The sequence below is a fragment of the Pan troglodytes genome, chromosome 8 (assembly GCF_028858775.2).
Source record: "Pan troglodytes isolate AG18354 chromosome 8, NHGRI_mPanTro3-v2.0_pri, whole genome shotgun sequence".
Classification (NCBI taxonomy): Eukaryota; Metazoa; Chordata; class Mammalia; order Primates; family Hominidae; genus Pan; species Pan troglodytes.
Window position 1 is genome coordinate 64,837,170 of NC_072406.2, and position 21,519 is coordinate 64,858,688.

The 21,519-nt window shown below is 37.8% G+C and overlaps 1 long non-coding RNA gene across 1 annotated transcript; it reads right to left on the reverse strand.

Annotated features, from left to right (window-relative positions):
• Positions 1-626: 626 nt before the first annotated feature.
• LOC104008181 (uncharacterized) lies at positions 627-20,274 on the reverse strand. Its single transcript, XR_008537632.2, has 4 exons — positions 20,138-20,274; positions 13,006-13,070; positions 4,324-4,487; positions 627-1,267 (listed from the first exon to the last, which is right to left on the reverse strand). It is a non-coding gene; the product is annotated as an uncharacterized LOC104008181 (long non-coding RNA).
• Between the last annotated feature and the right edge of the window lie 1,245 nt (positions 20,275-21,519).

Sequence of the window (21,519 nt, forward strand, 5' to 3'; positions counted from 1 at the left end):
ACACACCTCTAGTCCCAGCTACTCGGGAGGCTGAGGCAGGAGAATCGCTTGTACCCAGGAGGCAGAGGTTGCAGTGAGCCCAGATTGTGCCACTGCACTCCAGCCTGGGGAACACAGCAAGACTCCATCTCAAAAAAATAAATAAAATAAAATAAAGGAAGGTGGAAATGTCCACTTCATAGCTTATTCACCTCAGAGATATTATTACTAGGTTGAGGCTGAAGATTGAGGGTCGAAGTTGATGTTGGTTGACATGTAACTGCCTGAAGTCTGAATAGGGAGTTAATTTTGCAAATTAACCACTATGACTCCACAGTCTGCACTGAGACATTCACTGGCACTTTCGGTTCATTGTCCTTGGACCCCTTCTGTCCAATTTCCAGGCCAGAATTGAAGTTTGAAAATTGCTGGTAGACTACTATAATCTCTATTTCAGGGAAAGTAAGAATGAGTGCCAATATGAAAGGAGAATCTCCCCTCCATACTCAGTAACTTTCTTCTTTATATAGATTGATAAAGCAGGCTTCTTTTGTAATTACTCACTCATTAGTGTAATTCAGTTGCTGGCACAGATCTTATTTAAGCCCCGTTGACATAAAATGGACTAGCCTCTATGACAAAAGTTCTATCCGCAGACAGATATATAAATATATTTCACTGCGATTAGATCTTCACGATAACTACAAAGTAAAAGGCTGTGAATTGTTATGTTACATTAGATATGAGAAAATTGAAGCTCTATTAGTTTAAATGACTTGTCTCGGTCAATCAGAGTAAAAGCAGCAGAGTTGAGACTCAAGCCCTGCTAGGTGTTCCACCTGCAAATACTATGCTCCTTCATCTATATTATGCAATCTCCTCTTCATTAATAGATAAGACAGTAAAAATAGTTATTTTACTGGTTGCCGTTGTGGCCAGAAGTTGACATTTCTCTGTTGAAAATTGTTCACACTGAATATACACCCTCTGAGAAGTTACTCTGGCATTGAATTAACCTGCACTGCTTTAACTTTTCCACTTTTTCCCCAACTTTTACATTAACATCAGAAACTAATAGCGATATTAAGGACATAAATGTAATCACGTATTTGAACATATTTCAAGGGCTACTGAAGAAGCCTCCTTATTTTAGGATAATTAACAGAGTTCCACTGGAGTTGTCTCAGTGTAGGAAGTTCTATAGCTAGTCTTCGTAGATTGGGGTTAGCAGTGGTCTTCAAACTTGGGGGTCACAGCATCCCAGAAGGGGCTCTTACTCTAGCCCTGGCTGATTCCAAAGATACAAGAATGTTTAATGCAAGAAACAGTTTTAGAAAAATGAGACAAATTATATTAAAATTTGCCTTAAGTTCACATTTATTTACGTGAACTCTTTGGCATAAGGCATTTAATACTCTCTTTAAAAAACATGGATGTGAATAAGTGAAGTAAAACACATACAGGGAAAACGGATTCCAAGTTATTGCAGATAATTACTTTTCAGGTCAATTTTTATTTCTTTAAACCACTCACTTATCCATAGGAGTCAAGGCTTTGACTAACACAAAGTCTAACACTAGAATTTGAAAGCAGATTTTATTCATTTGCATAAAAGATAAAGCCTGCCACCAAGAAAGGATTTTGTCTTTCTTATAAAGAACCCAACATTACCCTAAGCCATAATAAGTTTTGAACACTAGGTTTCTTGTTTGTAGATTGTATGACTAATATGAAAGACAATTACTAAATAGTATAAACTCAAGTTACATCCTTCTATCCTCTCATTTCTCAATACCTTCAAATAAAACAATGCCATTTTGGACACAGGCTAATGGAACTGGAATGTGCTTCAGGGCAAAGAACTTGGTAAGCAAGGAAAGTCATAAAATTATGCCTTTTTTTTTAAATTAAGAGAGACTAATGATGCACTTTTCTGTTTAAGATATGCCAAAAATGAAATTAGAAGATGTGTTGTCTAAATTTTTACTCCTTCAGAAAGCGTTTATTTTTCTCATACTTTCTGTTTGAAGTGTGAGTACTATGGTGTCACTGAATTCAAAGCTGTTTTTATTTTTGTAATTTGCAGCTAAATCTGATCCCAACAGATGGTTGTTAAGGATGAACATGGCTCTTTCCACTGAATTTTCAGTAAAATAACTATAATGGGGATAGATTGGTGGATTAACATAAAAATTAAAATACAAAATCCCCTTGTTCTTACATGGCAAAATAAGGTAAAATCTCTTATTCTTAACTGCCTTTTCCTGAAACAGTGTATAATTCCACCATTTGTTCTCTTTAAAAGAAAGATTTGGGCTAGAGAGAGACAGCTTAAACTCGTCTCATCTGCTTGCACCGCTCTCCAAGTAGGTAATTGCAGAAAGAAAAGACAATTCTTTGATCTCAGCGAGGTGCTAATTTGTAAGATTTTTGAGCTGTTTGGGCCTTAGGAAGCAGGGACCAGTACGTAAACAATGGCATTTATCTGGCAGCCTATTACTGACACATTACTATCTCAGTACTTATTCATTTACACTGGTGTTTGAAGACAGGACTATGTGTCAATAAAGGAATTAGACCAGACACCTCAGTCCATCAGGTTTATCTCAGTTTGCTGACAGGAACAGTAGGTGACATTAAGCAACAGAAAACACTTCAAAGTTTTCTATCCTTGGTTTTGCAATGAAGACAAACAACATTTACTGCTTTAGCAGCAACAAACAATGAGCGTAAGACTGCAGAGGGAAGATGAAAGAGCACACCAAATTATCAAACACAAAGCCTGCCCCTACCCCATTTCTACTCATCCCCTGAATTTCATTAGAGCGATTTTTTAAAAAGAGCTTCCAGTGATAAGTTGTGTTCATTTGGACCTCTTAGAAGACAACTCTCTTGAGAAGGACGGTAGGAAATGAATGAATAAGAAAATTTTACTTGACTATTCAGTAGCTACTTTTTTTTTCTTTTGACCAACTTTTCTTTTAAGTTCCAGGGTACCTGTGCAGGATGTGCAAGTTTGTTACATAGGGAAACGTGTGCCATGGTAGTTTGCTGCACAGATCAACCCATCACCAGGTATTAAGCCCGGCACCCATTGGCTGTTTTTCCCTCCCACCCGCCACAGGCCCCAGTGTGTGTTGTTGCCCCCGATGTGTCCATGTGTTCTCATCGTTAAGTTCCCACTTGTAAGTGAGAACATGCGGTGTTTGGTTTTCTGTTCCTCAGCAGCTACTCTTAATTAAATGTTTCAATATTCATTTATTTAAACATCTTTTCAATAAACAGTCAAGGTGTGTCCACTATAAACTAGACCTGAATAAAGATGATACTATTACTTTTACAGATTCCTGGAACTATGAAAGGTAACATGAAGTTATAATACAGCACCATTTTAGGCAAATGCAAGGTTGTATTTGAGGGGCTGTGGAAATAAGGTAGATGAACTGTGTCTCAGAGGGATTGCCAAATGCTCAAATGGATTGGGAAATGTTTTTCAATTAACATGTAAATTGAAAAACACTTGAAAGAAATACTTTCCTGCATCATCAAATAAAAATTCCTCTCAGATTTCTTCCTCTGTACATCTCAATTTGGAATGATTTACCAGTGTTTGGGTATGCTTTACATACAATTTTGTTAAAATTTTGAAATATAGATTAATTAGCTTATTCAGTAAATATTCATTGAATGAATGCTATAGCACTCCTTGTTCTAGCCCGACACAGTGCAGAGAACAAGACAGTCTAGATCCTTGTTTTTATGTGGGATGGAAAACAATGAACTGAAAATGTTGTGATGCTGAAAATTACATAAAGGGAAAGAACAAAGTGGTGGGATAAAGAGTGAATGGAAGGAGGTGGAAGTAACATTAATAAAATTGGTACTGTAGACTGAGTGGTCATGAAAAAAAACTGTAATGATAGGAAGTAATCATGAAGTAAAAGGAACATTTAGGCAGCGGGAAGAACAGATAGGACAATATATTGACATGCTGGAAAAACAAAGGGCTGGACAATATATTGACATGCTGGAAAAACAAAGGGCTGGTCTAGAGAAGGGATAGTGAACGAGGGAGAGAGTGAGGTAGCAGATGAAAGCTGGAGAGGAAAATGGGGGAGAGGCTATACTGAGGAAGGGAGGGGATATTAGGAGATGAAGGCATAGACATAAAGGAGATCAATTTGTAGGTGATTTCAAGTACTGGTAATAATTTTAGAACATACTCTATTTAGAAGGTATTCTAGTTTTGCTTAACCCATATGCAGCATTTGACCTTGTTAATTTCTCCTTCCTCATGGAAACCCTTTGCTGCTTGGCTTTCAGACACCACACTCTCCTGGTTACCTCCATCTTCACTGGCTGCCCCTTCTCAGCCTCCTTTGCTGGCTCTTCCTCATCTTCCAGTTTACAATGGAGTGTCTCAGGGCTCCGTCTTCAGACTTCTTCCCTTTTCTATTTACATTCACTTCCTCCATGATCTCACTCAGTCTCACGGCTTCAAACAACATCTGTAACAGAATGACTACCAAAATTATATTTCCAGCCTCTACCTCTCCTTTCAAATCCACATTTAAACATCCAACTGCTTACTTGGCATCTTGGCTTGGATGTGCAATCTGCATCTCGAATGCACCCATCCTAAAATCAAGTTTCTTGATATTCTCCCCTAAATCTCTTCTTCCCTTAGACTTCCTTATTTTAAGTAACGGCTGTTCCAGACTTTCAGTTGATCAGACTAAAAACCCTGGATCCATCCTTGCTCCCTCTGTGCCCCCTCCTCACAGATGCTGAGCATGTTTTTGGCTCACCCAGTTCTAACATTTCACCTAAAGTAGAGCAGTAGAGTTCTAAGTGGTCTCCCCACCTTGGCCTTTGTTCCCCTTCAGACAATCCTCATCGCAGTAGCCTGTGTTCCTTCTAAACCCTAAGCCAGAGCCTGTCTCTTCCCTGCTCAGCACTGGACTCAGAGTCTACAAGGACTCAGGCCCTCCCTAACCTAGACTCTGTCATCTCTCTAACATCATCTTGAATTCTCCCCACCTCTCTCACTCTGCTTCTTGCTGTTCCTGCACTTGCTTTTTCTGCTCCATGGAATGCTATTACCCTCAAACTCCACCTCCTTTCTGACTCACCTTCTTCAGGTCTTTACTGAAAAGGCATCTTCACAATAAGGCCTTTGCTGACAACTCTATTGAAAGTTGTAATGCCTCCAAACCCCATCTCCTTGCCTAGCTCCCTGCTTTATTTTTCTCCAAAGCATTTATCACTATTTAACATGCTATCTGATTCACTTTTTTTTGGTTTATTATCTATTTCCCTTCATTAGAGTGTAAGTTACATTTGGCAGGGATTTTTGTCTGTCTATTCACTGCCATCTCCCCAGCAATGAGAATAGTGCTAGGAACATACTAATCAGATACTAATATATGTCAAATTAAAAAGTGGGAATCTGTGCAAAAACTTAAAAGCAGGAGGTGACAAAGTCTGACTGTGCTTTGAGATGATCATTCTGACCACTCTGTAGAGAATGGATTGGGTGCAGCAGGGGTTGGAGTTGAAAATGTAAATAGAAACACCATTTAGGAAGCAAGAGCAGTAGTCCAAGTAAGAGGTAATGGTAGCTGGGACTAAGTGATATTAGTAGAGATGAGGAGAAGTGGATGTGTCCAAAATTTGTTTAGGGGGCTGACTTAATAACATTTATAATTACTTTACAGCCAGAATATATCTGGTTATTTCTATGTTGAACACAGCTATACAGCTTCTCAACTCTGATTGCTTTTTCTCCTTATACAAAGAATACTCAAATGAATGCTAATAAACTGGTTCTTGTTGGAGAGAGTTTAGGCAATGATCTAAGATGATTCCTAGATTTTCAGCTTGAATTACCTGGTAGGTGAAGGTGTCATTTACTGAGAGAGAGATAAGGGTAGGAAACAATTTTAGGAATTATTTCATTTGAGGTACCTCTTAGACATGGAATAAATGAGAAAAAGGCAATCGGTTATATAAACATACCCTACAGTAGAGAGGTCAACTATAGTGATACAAATTTGAAAGTCATAATGTGTAAATGGTTTTTAAAACTGTGGAACTAGATAAGCTAATGCAAGAAGAAAATCAAGATGGAAGAGAAATGAGGGTTCTGGAACATACCAGCATCTAGAAATTGAACAGAGGAGTCCAGCCAAAGAGGCTGAGAAGGAACATTCTGGAAGCAAGGCATTTATTGAGAGGAAATTTTATTCCCCTCATTAGTAAACATGAATTACAAAAAATAGTAATTATTGTATTTTGAATTTTGTATTTAGAAAATGGTAATTTGTTTTTTCTCATTATCTTTCATTTTGCTTCTTCCCACAAAGCCTAAAAGGACTAAAATATTTGCTATTTTGTCCTCATAGAAAAAGTTTGCTGACCCTGCTTTAGACTATTTTTTTTAACACAAGGTCTCTGTCACTCAGGCTGGAGTGCCGTGGTATGATCACAGCTCACTGTAACCTTGACTTCCCAGGCTCAAGCAATTCTCCCATCCCAGCCTCCCAAGTAGCTGGGACTGCAGGTGCACACCACCATGCCTGGCTAATTAAAAAGGAAAACTTGTAGAGACAGGGTCTCCCTATGTTGCTCAGGCTGTTCTTGAACTCCTGGCCTCAAGTGATCCTTCTGCCTCAGCCTCCCAAAGTGCTGGGATTACAAGTGTGAGCCACTGCACCCAGCCTAGGCTAATTCTTTCACATTGCTGAAAGATAAACTGAGACCTGGAAATTTTAGCTTGCTTTTCAGGGTTACCCAGAAGGAGATCTATGACTCAAAGCCAAGCCTGAACGTCTGGTTGCATTTCTATTCCAATATGCCATTCTGTATCTCTGTTGTGTACACAATAGGCTAGCAAGTATTTATCTCATAAAATATGAAAGAAACTTAATTATATTATTGAAATGTTTTTTCAATAAAATACTTAATAAAGGCAACAACATTCCAATAGCAGAATATACTTGATTAATAGGATGTAATTTAGTGTTAATTAAAAGACAGCCATTTGACTTATTTAATTTAAATTCAATTGAGAGAAAGCTATCTGTCGGACTGAACTTTTAAATTTTTTTAAATAGTGTAAAGGATTATGAAAATTACCCAAGTAATTAATGTCAATGAATGGTGTGCAATCCTAAATGTTTAGATAGGTATCTTTTCTTGCTTGTACCTCAAACCAGAGAATTAATAATAGGTACCAGGTAAGGTGGGAAATCATTTTGGGCTTGGGAATTAGTAGTTGGTACCATTCTTTTCTGTCGTTCTACATTCTCCAAATGTCTTCATTCCTCACACACTCAAAACTTACAAATTTCCCATAACCACATTTCTCAAACATTTACCATTAATTTTTCTGTATTGTTGTTAAATGCACACAGCATAAAATGTGCCATCTTAATAATTTTTAAGTGTAGAATTCAATAATGGTAAGTATATTCACGTTGTTGTAAAGCCAATCACCAGAAACTTAATTTTGAAAACTGAAACTCTATACACATTAAGCAATGACTCCTCACTTTTTCTTCCCACTAGTCTCTGGCAACCACCATTCTGTTTTCTGTTTCTATGAATTTGATGGCTCTAGTTATCTAATATAAGTGGAATCAAACAGTATTTATCTTTTTGTGACTGACTTATTTCATGAATGTAATGTCCACAAGGTTTATCCATATTGTATCACAGGTCAGAATTTCTTTCTTTTTTAAGGCTGAATAATATTCCGTTGCATGTATTAAATATACATCATATATTGTTTATCCATTCATCTCTTGACAGACATGTAGGTTGCTTCCGCCTCCTGGCGATTGTGAATAATGCGGCCATGAACATCGGTGCACAACCATTTCTTTTATAACCTGGATTACATGTCCTCAACTCTCACTGCTTTTCTCCTCAGAGCATTTAAACTATTTTTCATGATATTTTTGACTCATGAGAATGATCTTTAAAGAAATGAAGAAAAGGCACCTCTTCATTAGGAGTGTTAAGCAAGTGTAGGAAACCCTCCCTGTAAATGTCTTTTTTTGCTACCTTGACTAAGATTGGGGTACCCATCCCTGGACCATTCTAAAAACACAATACTATTGAAGAAAGTATGGAAAGAGAAAGGGGCCCAGCATCAAGAAACACGTGTATAGGCTAATTGGGTAGATTTATTAGCACGTGGTAGAAACATGTATAGGCTAATTGGTCGATTGGGTAGATTTATACCTGAGTCCCCAGGAAGCTATTGCAGGAAGACACTTTTAATAAATTGCCCATGTTTAGTAGTTGGCTGCAGGCAGGGCACAGTCTTGAGCACCTGGCTAGGGAACCAAAAGTTAGACCAATGTGCTTAGAAAGTAACAAAACTGTACATTTTTATAAGTACAGCATTCATTATAAGCAAAACTTATAAAACTTTGTAAATCTGAATTTATTATGAACTAGCCATAGATGAAGCCTCTTTGTGATTAGAAAGATGTGAATTTGAGTCTTGGCCCTCCTGCTAGCTATGACTTTTGACAAACCACTGAGCTACACTGAGCCTCCTATTCCTCACCTCTTATACAGAAATAATAATGCCTGCCTTGTGGGCTTATTTTGAGTACTGCAATACAGATAACATTCAGTAAATGGTAGCTCTTTTTTCTGCTTTGATATCTACAATTGTTAATGATAGAGGCTGAAGGTCAGGCTAAGGAAACTCTTCTTTTTTGCATGGGAACACACAAATTATCAATGCAAAAGAAAAATTTTAGTATTAGTAAAAATTGAAGTCCTTCTAACTTAACATACACATACATGGAATCACAGATGTTACAAAAATGTATCCATTATAAATGTCTTTTCTTCTGAAACTTTAGATGCTAAACATAGGTACTCTTGAAAAAATACACATATTCCAGGTTTGTGAGTAATTCAGTATTTATAAAGCTGGTATTTAGACATTAATGCCATTTGGAGAAATGGTACTTTTCATTCTGTCTGTGCTTGGATTAATGTTATGCATCAGAGTCTAAGAATCCCCTAAATAAATACCATATATTTCTGAATGTTGACTTTCTGATTCTGCAGCCAATCCTTTTAATGAATTTCAATGCACAATTCAGAGTCAGCATCCTATTTCCTAAAAGCCCATAGTCAAATTGTGGACAGAGTTTCCTTAATGTGTTGAGGGTCCTAGTAAGGCACATACAGCTTATTAGTTGCTAATTGCTCCTATTCAGGAATGAATATTACTCAGGTTTTTTTTGTTTTCTTTTGTTTTGTTTTTTTGAGACAGCGTCTTGCTCTGTCCCCCAGGCTGGAGTGCAGTGGCACAATCTCGGTTCACTGTAACCGCCGCTACCCGGGTTCAAGCAATTCTCCTGCCCCAGCCTCCCAAGTAGTTGGGATTATAGGCATATGCCACCACGCCTGGCTAGTTTTTGTATTTTTAATAGAGACGGGGTTTCATCATGTTGGCCAGGCTAGTCTTGAACTTCTGACTTCAGGTGATCCACCCGCCTTGGCCTCCCAAAGTGCTGGGGTTACAGGCGTGAGCCACGGCACCTGGCCTCAGAGTATTTTTAAGAGAACGGTAAACACGAGTGTAGGAAAATGCAGGGAAATGACCCTTGAAAATGTAAATTTCTCTGGACCTGCTGTCCATGTCTCTGCTCCTGTGTCTCCTTACAACAAATGTTTCAACCTTTTGGAGGAACAGAATGGACACAGATTACCTGTTCCATGTTCGTCAAGAATGGGGAAGTATTTTTATGGGGAATGTTGATTCTCATACACTTCAAGTCCAATTAATCACCTATCTACATCGTAAGAGGGAAGGCTGCCTTGATCATCAATGAACTATATTCCTTTACGGGTATTCAGGTATTGTCTAAGAAACTGAAAGGGGCAGAATGGGACTTCATAAATAAATATGTTTATCCAACATATGTGCGTTGAACACCGGCATGTGTTCCAACACCATGGTGAGACACAGTGATGCGTAGCCTGAAGTCCCATCCCAAAGTTTCTTAGTATTATGAGAGAGAAGATATACATAATTATAGCTAATACTTATTGGGCACTTACTAAGGACATTTACATATATTAATTTGTAATCTGCACAACAAGCTTTGAAGTTGGTACTATTAGTCTTCCCCCTCCCCATAATATTGAGGCAGCAAGGATTAGTCCTTGCTCAGGGTCACATGAATAGCCAGGAATTAAATCTCAGGAAATTTGACCCTTCAAAACATAGTGATTCTCTTGCACACACACAAAAGCACTGTGGCAAAAAGTGACGGATATCAGAACATGGGAAGATATATTGAAATTGGGTTTCAGAAAAGGTATCCAGAAGGCTGACCTTCAAATGGGGCGTTGAATATTAGATAAGACCTGGATGTGAGGAGGAAAGTGAGGAACTGGAAAGGTTGGTAAAAGCTCAAGGTCTGTAACGATATAGAAATTGCTATGGAGCATAGCATGCATGAGAGATTGTTGGTCGTGAAGAGGCAAGTTGCTCCAGCCCATAGAAGACTGTGAAATGCAAGAGTTAATGATTATTACTTTATTTGGTAGGTAAAGGGCAGCCAGTGAAAAAATTCTCAACAGAAAATGGACATATTTTGAAGTGGTTCTTTAGGAAGATTAAGCTATATGTTTGCAGATGGAATTAGTGGAGAGACAGACTGAAGGCAGGGAAAAGTCAGGATGCTATTGCTTACTTAAAAGTTAAAATCCTAACTTAAAAGTTAGGATTGCTATTGCAAAGGATAATAAAGGTTTAAGCTAGAACATTGTTAATGCAGACTGAGAAAGAGATGGATATCAGAAAATACAGATGAGATACAGTATCAACAGAACTGAACACAGTAGCAGATTTCAGCAGAACAGTTCCTGAAAGGAGCCTCGAAAGATGTACTTGGTTTTTATTAGGTAGAAAGGAGGTAGGCAAACATTCTTAGTGGAGAAAATAAGCAAATATTAGTTTCTGTCTTTCTTCAACTATTTTGAGAATACCCAGCCTTCAGAATCCTACCCTGGCACTGACTAGGATTTCTGTCGCATCAGTCTTGACCTCCCCTAAAATGATTATGAGATATCCAGTGGGTACTCATTATAGATCTGACGATTTTCAAATGGAGAGAATAACTGTGGATTATTGGAAGTTATATATTCATGTCTCCTACATAATGAAATGATTTTTAACGCTGAATCAATGTTGGGTTTTTTTAATTTCTCTTTTTTTTCCTTTTATTAAAATCAGAAAAGTCTTTCAGAATGATTACTGATTCAGATATTTTAAGGGATTAAAAGTTTTTTTCTTACAGATTAACACTGTTCTACTGTTAGAAGTTAAAAGAAATCATGTAACTATGGCTAATATTTATCCTACACAGATTGCTTTTATGAAAGCATCTTTGTGTGTGTAAAAGTGCTCAAAATTGGGAAAATACTTATACATTAGCCACCTGGTTAGAGTGGCTACAGAATATACAAGCATATAAAGGCTATTTTATGTATTTTACATTTTTAAAATAACATCTATTACTTGTGGTTAGTGATCTTTCATTGCCTTTAATTTGTGGACACTTTCTAACCACCACTTGTGGGTCTTCAGGGAGCAAACCCTTTCACAGAAACTTTTATTTGCCACCATGAAGACTGTGAGGATAGAGAGACAATTCAATATTTATCCTGTGTTTAACAACATCCTTTGAGAATTGAAGCAAGACTTTCAAAATGTAAAACCGTAGAAGAAAATAATCCTCAAATCCAACAACCCCCTAGAATTCTGTGGAGAATGGGACAAATGGGGCTGTTCCAAGTACATCAAGTCTAGGAGGTACTTCCCAGCATATTTCACAAAAGAATGGCTTGAAACAATGTAACCCCAGAAAAATAAAGTAAAGCTCTAAGGGAAAAAATAAAGACTATTGGAGTGTATTCTTATGAGGTATAGACTTATTCTCACCCAGTCGTCTGTGTCTCAGTAAAGTCATGGGCCTGACAAAGTCATCTCTTCCTTTTTCTAAGTGCAGGACACAGACAGACATTGTACCTTGCTGAATTCCAGTCTTTCCACATGTAAATTAAAGAAAATTATACCTGATTGACTCACATATATCATGGGGTACTGTGTGGGTCAGAATCAAAATAAGATAAGGTATGTTTTATAAACTGTGACATATTATACATAGGTAAGATGTTATTATCTTGAAATGTAGTTGATAACATATTATACATAGGTAAGATGTTATTATCTTGAAATGTAGTTGATAATACCCTATCTTTTCTACCTTGTAGACAGGTTGTAAAGACAGATATGGTAACAGATACCAAAACTAAAGGCTTGGAAAGAAAATATATAATCTCTCATTACCTTTTATTTAATTTTATTAACATAGTAATAATGAAGAAATCCCATCTGTTTTGGCCTTCACTCTGTGGGAAAAAAACTGAAGTGCTGGATTGATTTTCTTTTGACTCAAATAGAAGACTTAAATCTGGAAAAACTATACTTTAGCAAGTTGAGGATATATGACTAGGCTATATCTATAACAAGGGGTGTTTAATTGTATATTCTTTCAGCATATTCCTACCTTGAAAGTGTAAAGGTATCATTTTTTTCTTTAAATGGAAGGCTAGGACTCAGACTTTCATCCCTGAACTTGTTAAAGACATGCCGTTTCAAACTGTAGTGCTTTGTTGATTCTGAAGAATATTCAAACATTTAATAATGGAGGCAAATTTGTTCCTATGACCTGCCCTTTAAAGTTCTCTATCCTGCTGGTTCCCAACAGAAACAGGTTCAATGCCAAGTAAGAGACTCAGAACAAAGCAACTTAAAATCAAAGCGGGGAGTAATTACATTTTTCATATTTTTATTTGTTCATTTTTCAGCGAAAGGCAAATAGCTAGATTATGTGCTGTCAAGTTTAGAAGCTCAATTAATTTTTAGATCAAGGCAAAGTACAGCATTTCAGTAAAAAATATTCATTGTTATTGTTTCTCACTTACATGCTGAGTTGAATCACCTTAAAAGACATCAGCATAATATGGATGTTTGAAGACTCTTGAGATTCCTAAAGAAAAGAAAATGGGCTCAAAACAAAGAAAGTGCACTGATTTTAACAGGGTCCACATCAGCCATTCTGTTGATGCAGTTTTAACAATGATTACAAGAAGGTGCTCAGGGACTTAGTTGTACATATATTAGAATTATAAAAGAGTGGCACTAAAACATTTTGGTTGAAGAAATCACTTCTTACTGTATCTGTAAGTTTAAAAGACTCTCCTCTTTAATATCAAGTAAGTAAACAAAATATTGGATATTTGATTATGATATCGTGAAGTTTGCCCAGGGATAATAAATTAATAGTGAGATAATATTTTAAATCCTGCCATCCTTTAATTGAGGTAGCAGCTAGACTTTAGAAATTCACACAAGAATGTAGATTGCAACATAATCAAATTTCTAACTTTTGAATTCAAAAGTCTAGCCATGACCATAAGACAAAAGATTAGTAAGAAGAAAATCAGAGGAGTAAGTGGAAGCTCGTGTTCTCTGTCCCCTTGATTTCTCTATAGAGAACAACGTGAGTTGGTAAAGAAAAGAGTCAGAGGGAAACAGAACCTTCCAAAGAGCTACAGTACTTTGCCTCTGTCTCAGAGTTAAATAACTATGGGAGGGAATAGCAGACATGTTTGGGAGACCTGAAAGCAGAAGAAAACTGTTTCCTCTTTCCTAAGTGAGCCTGGAAATGACTGTGCTGCATCTAGGACAAAGGGCTTGAGCTGTCCCACAGAGTCCCCTGCATCTAGGACAAAGGGCTTGAGCTGTCCCACAGAGTCCCCTGCATCTAGGCTTGGAGTGGAAGTAGTAGAATGGTTCCATTGCATTCAAGAGCAGCTAGGAGTTGATGAGGTCTTTTAGAGGCAGCCCCGGCAAAGTACCTGTAGCCTCAGTGTGGAAGAGAAGTAGCAGAAAATCCTGCTATCAATGAAAGTAGCACTAAGTTCAACAAGATAGCTGGTAGATGTGAATAGCCCTTTCTATTGGAAATATAATACAATCCTCCGTGCTCTCCTCAAAATACTTTGGTGCTATGGAAATCTAGCTCTAGGTACTACAGCTCCAGGTACTAAATACTAGGTCTGATGGGTGAGTTTAGAAATTGCCTGAGATCAAGTTTCTATCATCTGGCATTATGAGAGCTTGCAAAGTTCACAAAGAGAAAAAAGAGACTTTGCATATTTGCTCCTTATTTGAAATTTACATACGACAAATTACATTTCTCATAATAAACTAGGGAATATGTAAGCCCTGGGCCTTTCTGGAAACACTCCTCTAGCTTCCTTCCCAATTCTTCATTCCTTGGGTTTGAGTTCTCTGTAGCTCACCGCCAAATCACTTTCTCTTTATCGTTACCCAGAAGCCTGTCTAATTCAAGCAATGGGTCAGACTCCTGTCTTCATGGTAGCTTTTATGATAACTTTATTTGATCATATCTACTCGAGTAAAACTCTTAATATACTTTAATAGCTTATGCCTTTTTCAAGGTACCATATTACCTTCAGCAAGCGGAAGAATCAGACATGTTGATGGAGACTTGTCATCATATGAGTATTTTAAATAGTTTGTAGTTACTACCCTCCGAGTCACGCCCTTTCTCTACCTTGATTGGCTGAGTTTGTGCCTAAACATGAGTAGTCACACTCAACATACCAGAATGTCTTTAAAGGATATGTTGAGAAATTTCTTGCCTCCTCTTCCTTTTTCCTCCACCTATAACCCAAGTGCATATTACTGCCACACTCCCGTTCAACACACCTCTACTTCAGCTTGCTTCCTTCAGAAACTGGGTTTCCTTATATAACTTCTTTGTGACAAAACATCTGTTTTTTTTTTTTTATTAACACAATATTCATTTTTTAACTTTTCATTCCAGCTGTTTGGCTTGGAGGAATCCTCAGAACCTAAGGAAAAATGAAGTCTCAGTCCTATAAGTTGAGTGAAGTACAGTGTTCCTTTGAGCTACCAAATTGTACTAGTTAACCTAAAGTGACCTCTCTGGTTTTTAAGTGGCCAATTTAAACCACACTCTATAAAAGGGACCATACTATATAGCTTGAGTAAACTTTGAGAGTGGTGTCTATAATTAGAATGCTATACTGAAATGACTTGCTGGCATGTTGTCATCTGTGCATACTGAATACATTTCCATAAAATTGTTTCAGTTGATTTTTCTTTGGGTTCCATCGTGGGGGGCCTGCAATTCACTGCCCTTGTACTTCTTCCACTGCCAATGAGTCCCTGTGAGCACCAGCACGTCACTGAGATCTTCTTAGCTACATGAGTGGTCTGCCCATGGTTTTTTTCCCATGCTTGTGTTGGGTAGGGGTGGCGGGGAAGGGAGAGAGTGGGAGATGGGAGAATCAAAGTTTTAATAAAAGAAATCTAAGTGTTGTTTTAAGCATTAATGCTAAGCTCCAGATATACCTCTTTCTCAGGGTGGTGTATTCTGCAACCAAGAATGCTGAACATTTAAAAATGAAGGTCAGGAAAAAAAAAACTATGTCCTCATTTTAAAAAGTTTCCCATCCACTACTATTTCACTTCCCCCTGTCTTTGGTCACACTGGCCACTGCTTTAGCATAGGGATTGAAAAGGTTTGTAAGTAAAGCCTTATGAGGTCTCAGCTGTAACTACTCAACTCTGCATTTGAAGCTAGAAACCAGAGATGACATGTAAGTCAATAGGCATAGCAGTATTCCAATAAAACTTTATTTGTGGGTACTGAAATTTGCATTTCATATAATTTTAACGTGATAAAATATTTTTGATTTTTTTCATCTTCTTAGTAATGTAGAAGCCATTCTGAACTTACAGGGTATAGGAAAACAGCAAGAGGGATGGGTTTGGCTCTCAGGTCACAGTTTGCAGACCTCTGCTTCAGCACTACCTAGGTATGGAGAATCATAGTCACTTCCTTGGCTCAGCATAAAAACAACTGTTTGTTGTATAACTTCAACTTGACTATTCCCTCCAGCCACAGCCAAACATCATGGATGAGGAGGAGTTTTCATTCATCCTTCAAATGCTTCCATTTCTTAGCTTCCAACAGCTTCTATAATGCAGCAGGAAAAGTTCTCAGCTACTTACAGCCTATGCTGGTGCCTCTGGGTGTCCCAGACACCAGATCTGATTATTACCACACGACTCCAATGTCATTCATGCAGGCCAATTTGCTTTGGCCATCTAAAAAAAGCTGCCTCCGTCTGTCTCTGTGGGTAAATTCTGTAGTGGAAATGAGCAGGCCTTTGCTTTCAGAACACAAGCCCAGAGGGCACTTTTGGCACTGGGACTCTTGCAGAGAGCGCCAAACCACAGCTGTGAAAGGAGTGTGAAGGGGGATGTCTGCAACGGCCCAGGAAATAGCCACCCAGCTGGAAAGGGATGTCAGGAAGTGAGACAGCTTAGGGACAGACCAGGCCTCAGAGGAGTGTGAGCAGCTGGCACTGGTACCCTCTTTTAACTTGCTAGCATGATGTGAGACTCCAGGCCTCCGTGACTGCCACTGACTCACTTTCCCTTCCTTGGCAATCCATTCAACCCTCTACTTCCCCAGCATTACCCGGTTCTAACTAGAGAAACGGAGTGTGCCAGGTTCTAGATGATACTTCCTCTTCTTGGTCCTGGAGAAATGAATATTTATCCTTTGAAAACAAAAAAAAGACTCTTTTCATACCTTTGACTCCGATTGTCAATATCCATTTGCTTTCAAAATTTCATCGCAGAAATCTTTCCCAGTTGCTTCTCTGCTCTTATTCTCACTTCCTTTTCTCCATACCTACAGAATGTTACATATGTCTATATATGCATTCAGCTTTTGCAGCACTGTGATTTGTAATATAATTTTGGTTTTCATGGCCATCTCTTCTAGATTATTAGAGACCATGGGACAGGAACAGTGATTTATATTCTTTGTATCACGAATTATCCCTCATATATTGTTCTGCACATAGTGGATCATCCGTTAGTCCATTTCGTTAATGAAATGTGTAGGGGAGCTTTTCTGAAGATGCCAATGCTGGGCAGGCTGTCATTGTTCACACATTTACCTTTTCTCTAATAGTTGCTGATGTCTGCATTCTCTTCATACCATTCCACTGGTGCACTTTTTGTCACAAGATGTGAGGATGATCTGGCTGCAACAATCATTACCCCACTAATCTCTAGTGCCAATTTGATGGAACTAGCCATTAGGATTTGCCACTATTTGCCTTTTTTTCTTTAGCCATTGTCTCTATCAACTAAATATAATACATATATCTACACACATATTCTATTTATTTCAATCACCTATTTCCTTTAAGGCCATAAAATATAATAATCCATAATTATATCACAAAAATGATCACTGCTAACATTTTAACACCAAATTCTTTATTCTGCTTCAGCCTTTATTTTTAATTATCTTCTCAAAATATTTACTAATGTACTATTTTTTGAGGAGATCAATAGATTCAGAGTTATATATCAAATAAGCCAGTCCAGAAATTCTATTGGCGGATAGAAAATAACTATAGGTGTGACATAAATTAATTTGTTTTCTTATGAGTGTATTTGTTTTATTTATAGCAAGGAATACTGATTCTTCATCTGTACTGATAATACATACTTTTCTTACTACATATGTTAACTTAAGTAAAAAAAGTCACTTGACATGCGGACACAGCAAAAGCCATCGAGAATGATAAGGTGAATTGTTCAAGTTTGGGACACGCTGTCTGAATTTATCACTGACTTATACACTGTACAAGGCACCATGCAAGGCACTGAAGTAGAGTCACGGGTGAGTAAGACATGGGTTCGCCTACTAAAGCATTCAAGAGATTTCTCACTGTGATGTTGTAAAACAGCTGCACACCATGCTTTCTGAGGCAAATATTTTCACCTCTACTATGAAATAGTAAAATAGAAGCTAGATGTTCAATAATAATCAATGTGCTGTAGAGTAGCTTGAAAGGTCTTTGAGGCTAGTCTTCTTTCCTAATTAACACAGCTCAAATGTGGCACTTGGGTGGCTTGGTCATGAAATTTTGATAGTGTAATTTTGGCAGGGAATGGCAGTGGTCCAGGTTCCATGGTTTTACAAGTTCTGCAGCATTTGTGAAATTGTGGCTTACTGAGATAAGGGGAGATAGACTGTAGTGTAAATTAGGTTGCGCTGAACAGACAGATAGTATAATTGGCAATCACATTGTTAGCGACTACCAGCACCTCTGAGGCACTTGGTCTTTTTGAGGGAGTAGAAGGAGGGTAGAGAAACTGAACTCATTAGTTGGCTTTAAAATCTATTACTTGTAAAATGGTGCAGCCACTATGGAAAGCACAATGGCAGTTCCTCAAAAAAATTAAAATAGAATTATCACATGATCCAACAATTTCACTTCTAGGCATGCATGCAAAAGAAATGAAAGCAGGGACTTGGACAGATATTTTTACATCATGTTCATGGCACCATTATTCACAATATGGAAGCAACCCAAGTGCCCATTGACTGATAAATGGACAAAATGCAGTATATACATACATACCATGCAATATTATTCAGCCTTACGAAGGAAGGTAACTATGACACATGTTACACATGGATAAACTTAAAGACATTATGTGGAGTGAAATAAGCCAGTTGCAAAAGGAAAAATACTGTGTGATACTACTTATGTGAGGTACCAAGAGCAGTCAAATTCACAGAGACAGAAAGTGGAATAGTGGTTGCCAGGGGTTGGGGGAGGAAAGAACGGGGGGTTATTGTTTAAGGGGTATAGAGTTTGTATTTGGGAAGTTAAAAAGTTCTGGAGATAGATGGTGGTGATGGTTGCACAACAATGTGAAGGTACTTAATGCCGCTGAACTGTACACTTAAAAATGGTTAAAATGGGCAGGTGCGGTGGCTCACACCTGTAATCCCAGCACTTTGGGAGGCTGAGTCAGGTGGATTACCTGAGGTCAGGAGTTTGAGACTAGCCTGGCCAACATGGTGAAACCCCATCTATACTAAAAACACAAAAATTAGCCAGGCGTGGTGGTGCACACTTCTAGTCCCAGCTACTCGGGAGGCTGAGGCAGGAAAATCACTCGAACCTGAGAGGGAGAGCAGTTGAGATCGTGCTACTATACTCCAGCCTGGGCGACAGAGTGAGACTCTATCTCACAAAGAAAAAAAATGGTTAAAATGGTAAGTGTTGTTATGTATATTTTATCACAATTTAAATAAGAATTAAAGAAAAGAATCTAGTTTTCCTAACTTTTTCTTCTTAGAGTAGCTCTCTCCTGTGTTCCATGTGTGAACACAGTCTCTGCCAGTGGTCCACATTGTACAGCAGGCCAGATGCAATGCATGTGTATGACAAAGGGGTCATGTTCCAGATTGAGTTTTTGTTTTTCTATTTTATAGTAACCCCATAACAAACCCTTTGCTTCCAGGTAGCTTTACGCCTGCTGGAATCTATTTCTTTGAAATGGAAAGTTTCACCACAGTACAAGTGTAACATTTTGTCTTTGCTCCTTGAAATGTTGTAAGCCACAGTTTAACAGGCAAACAATGGTGGAGGCCAATGAAATTACCCTTGGACAAAGGGTCTGCTGAGCAGTGTACTCTTGCCTCTACCATCAGTTTCCTTCATGAAATGAGCCAAACATTGACTGAGGCTCAGAGTGGAAAAGAATTTGTCCAAATTGGGCTCTAATGATAAAGAAGTATAAAGGAAAAAAAATTCCTTGGGAAAATGATGCTGCTCCCTTCAGTTTTTGTAGACTATTTCCTATAATCTGCCTTGTGGCTTACCTTGCACTAAAGGAAAGCAATCCTTTCCTGTTAACATAACAAATAAAGACAAATCAGCAGGCTACTTAATGTGATGGTGAAGCATGGGCTCTGAAGTCAGTCTGCTTGTATCCCAGTCTTACCACTAGCTGAGTGATCTAGGGCCTAGTTATATAACCTCAGTTTCCTTATATGTAAAACAGGATGATAGTAATGGTATCGACCCCATAAATTTGCTGTATGGATGAAATGAGTTATTATTTGTAAAGCACTTAAAGCAGAATGTGGTACCTAGTGTGGACTATATAAATACTCACTATTATTATTAGCTCCAGCATGCAGAGATAAACTCTCCAGGGCTGCTTGAAGGGTACAATGGCATCCTCATTACTCACTCAGGATGATGTGATGGAGCATGCACTTACAAGAGTTGGACAACTCATATTTCAGCTCAGGTGCAACCATTTATGCACTGTGTGACCTCAAACAAGTCACCTGAATACTTGAGCCTGAGTTTCATCACTACTAGAATTAGCAGTAAAAGAAACTGCCTTTTTCAGTCTCTTAATGTATAACTGTATGCATGCAAGTTGTAAAGGCTGTAATATTTCTGTTAGAATTATTGTCGCTTCTTCTCTGTTTCTTTTACCTCTGGCCTGAAAGAAAGCAGAAAGAAAACCTTTATTTTAAAAACATAATAGATATTTTAAATGATAGAAGTGGTATATATTTAATATACAAAATATGAAAAATAAGGAAAAGTATCTTAAAAATTCATTATTTTATACCTTAGAAAAAGCCACTATTAACATTATGCTCTTTCTTAGTTACAATAATGTGTCTTAATGCTTAAGGTTTCTGTGTAGTTTTTTTCTCTTCTCTGGGGCAAGATCGCAGTTGAGAAGGCCTATATATGAAAAAAATTAAATGCTCTTGATTTTTTAAAGCTTCATTTTGTATAAGAAAAGGGAAGATTTTATGTTCAGACTTATTGCTACAGGAAGAAAATTATAATAATTTGGCTATGTTTACAATGTCATATGAGAAGTAATTTCAAATATGCCTAATTCCATGGTATACCAAAAAATTAAAAATGGCTTTAATTTAATGTATTTTATTTCACTAATACTATGTAAACCTGGGTAAAGAAGATAATGAATTATAAAGTTCTACAGTAAGGCCAGGCACAATGGCTCACACCTGTAATCCTAGTGCTTTGGGAGGCTGAAGCAGGAGGACTACTTGAGGCCAGGAATTTGAGACCAGATTGAGTAACACAGCAAAGCTCCATCTCTACAGATTTTGTTTTTTTAATTAGCAGAGCATGGTGGTGCACGTGTAGTCCTATCTACTTGGGAAGCTGAGGTAGGTGGATTGCTTGAGCCCAAGAATAGAGGCTGTAGTAAGCTATGCATATTCCATTGCACTCCAGCCTGGGTAACAGAGAGAGACCTTGTCTCCAAATCAAACAAAAATAAAAACAAAGTCCTACAGTGTTTGCATGTATGACCTTAACAACCGTAAACAAAATAGGGGCTTTCTTAAAGTGAGGCTATTTCTCTACTTGGAAGCAATCAATCCAAATAAACTCAGTTCTGGAGAAATGAGTTGTCGGTCTGTGTTAGAAATGAATTTACCAAGGCTGGGTCATGACAGTAGTATGGTTCAATTTCTCCATTGCTTATTTAAATTGCCATTG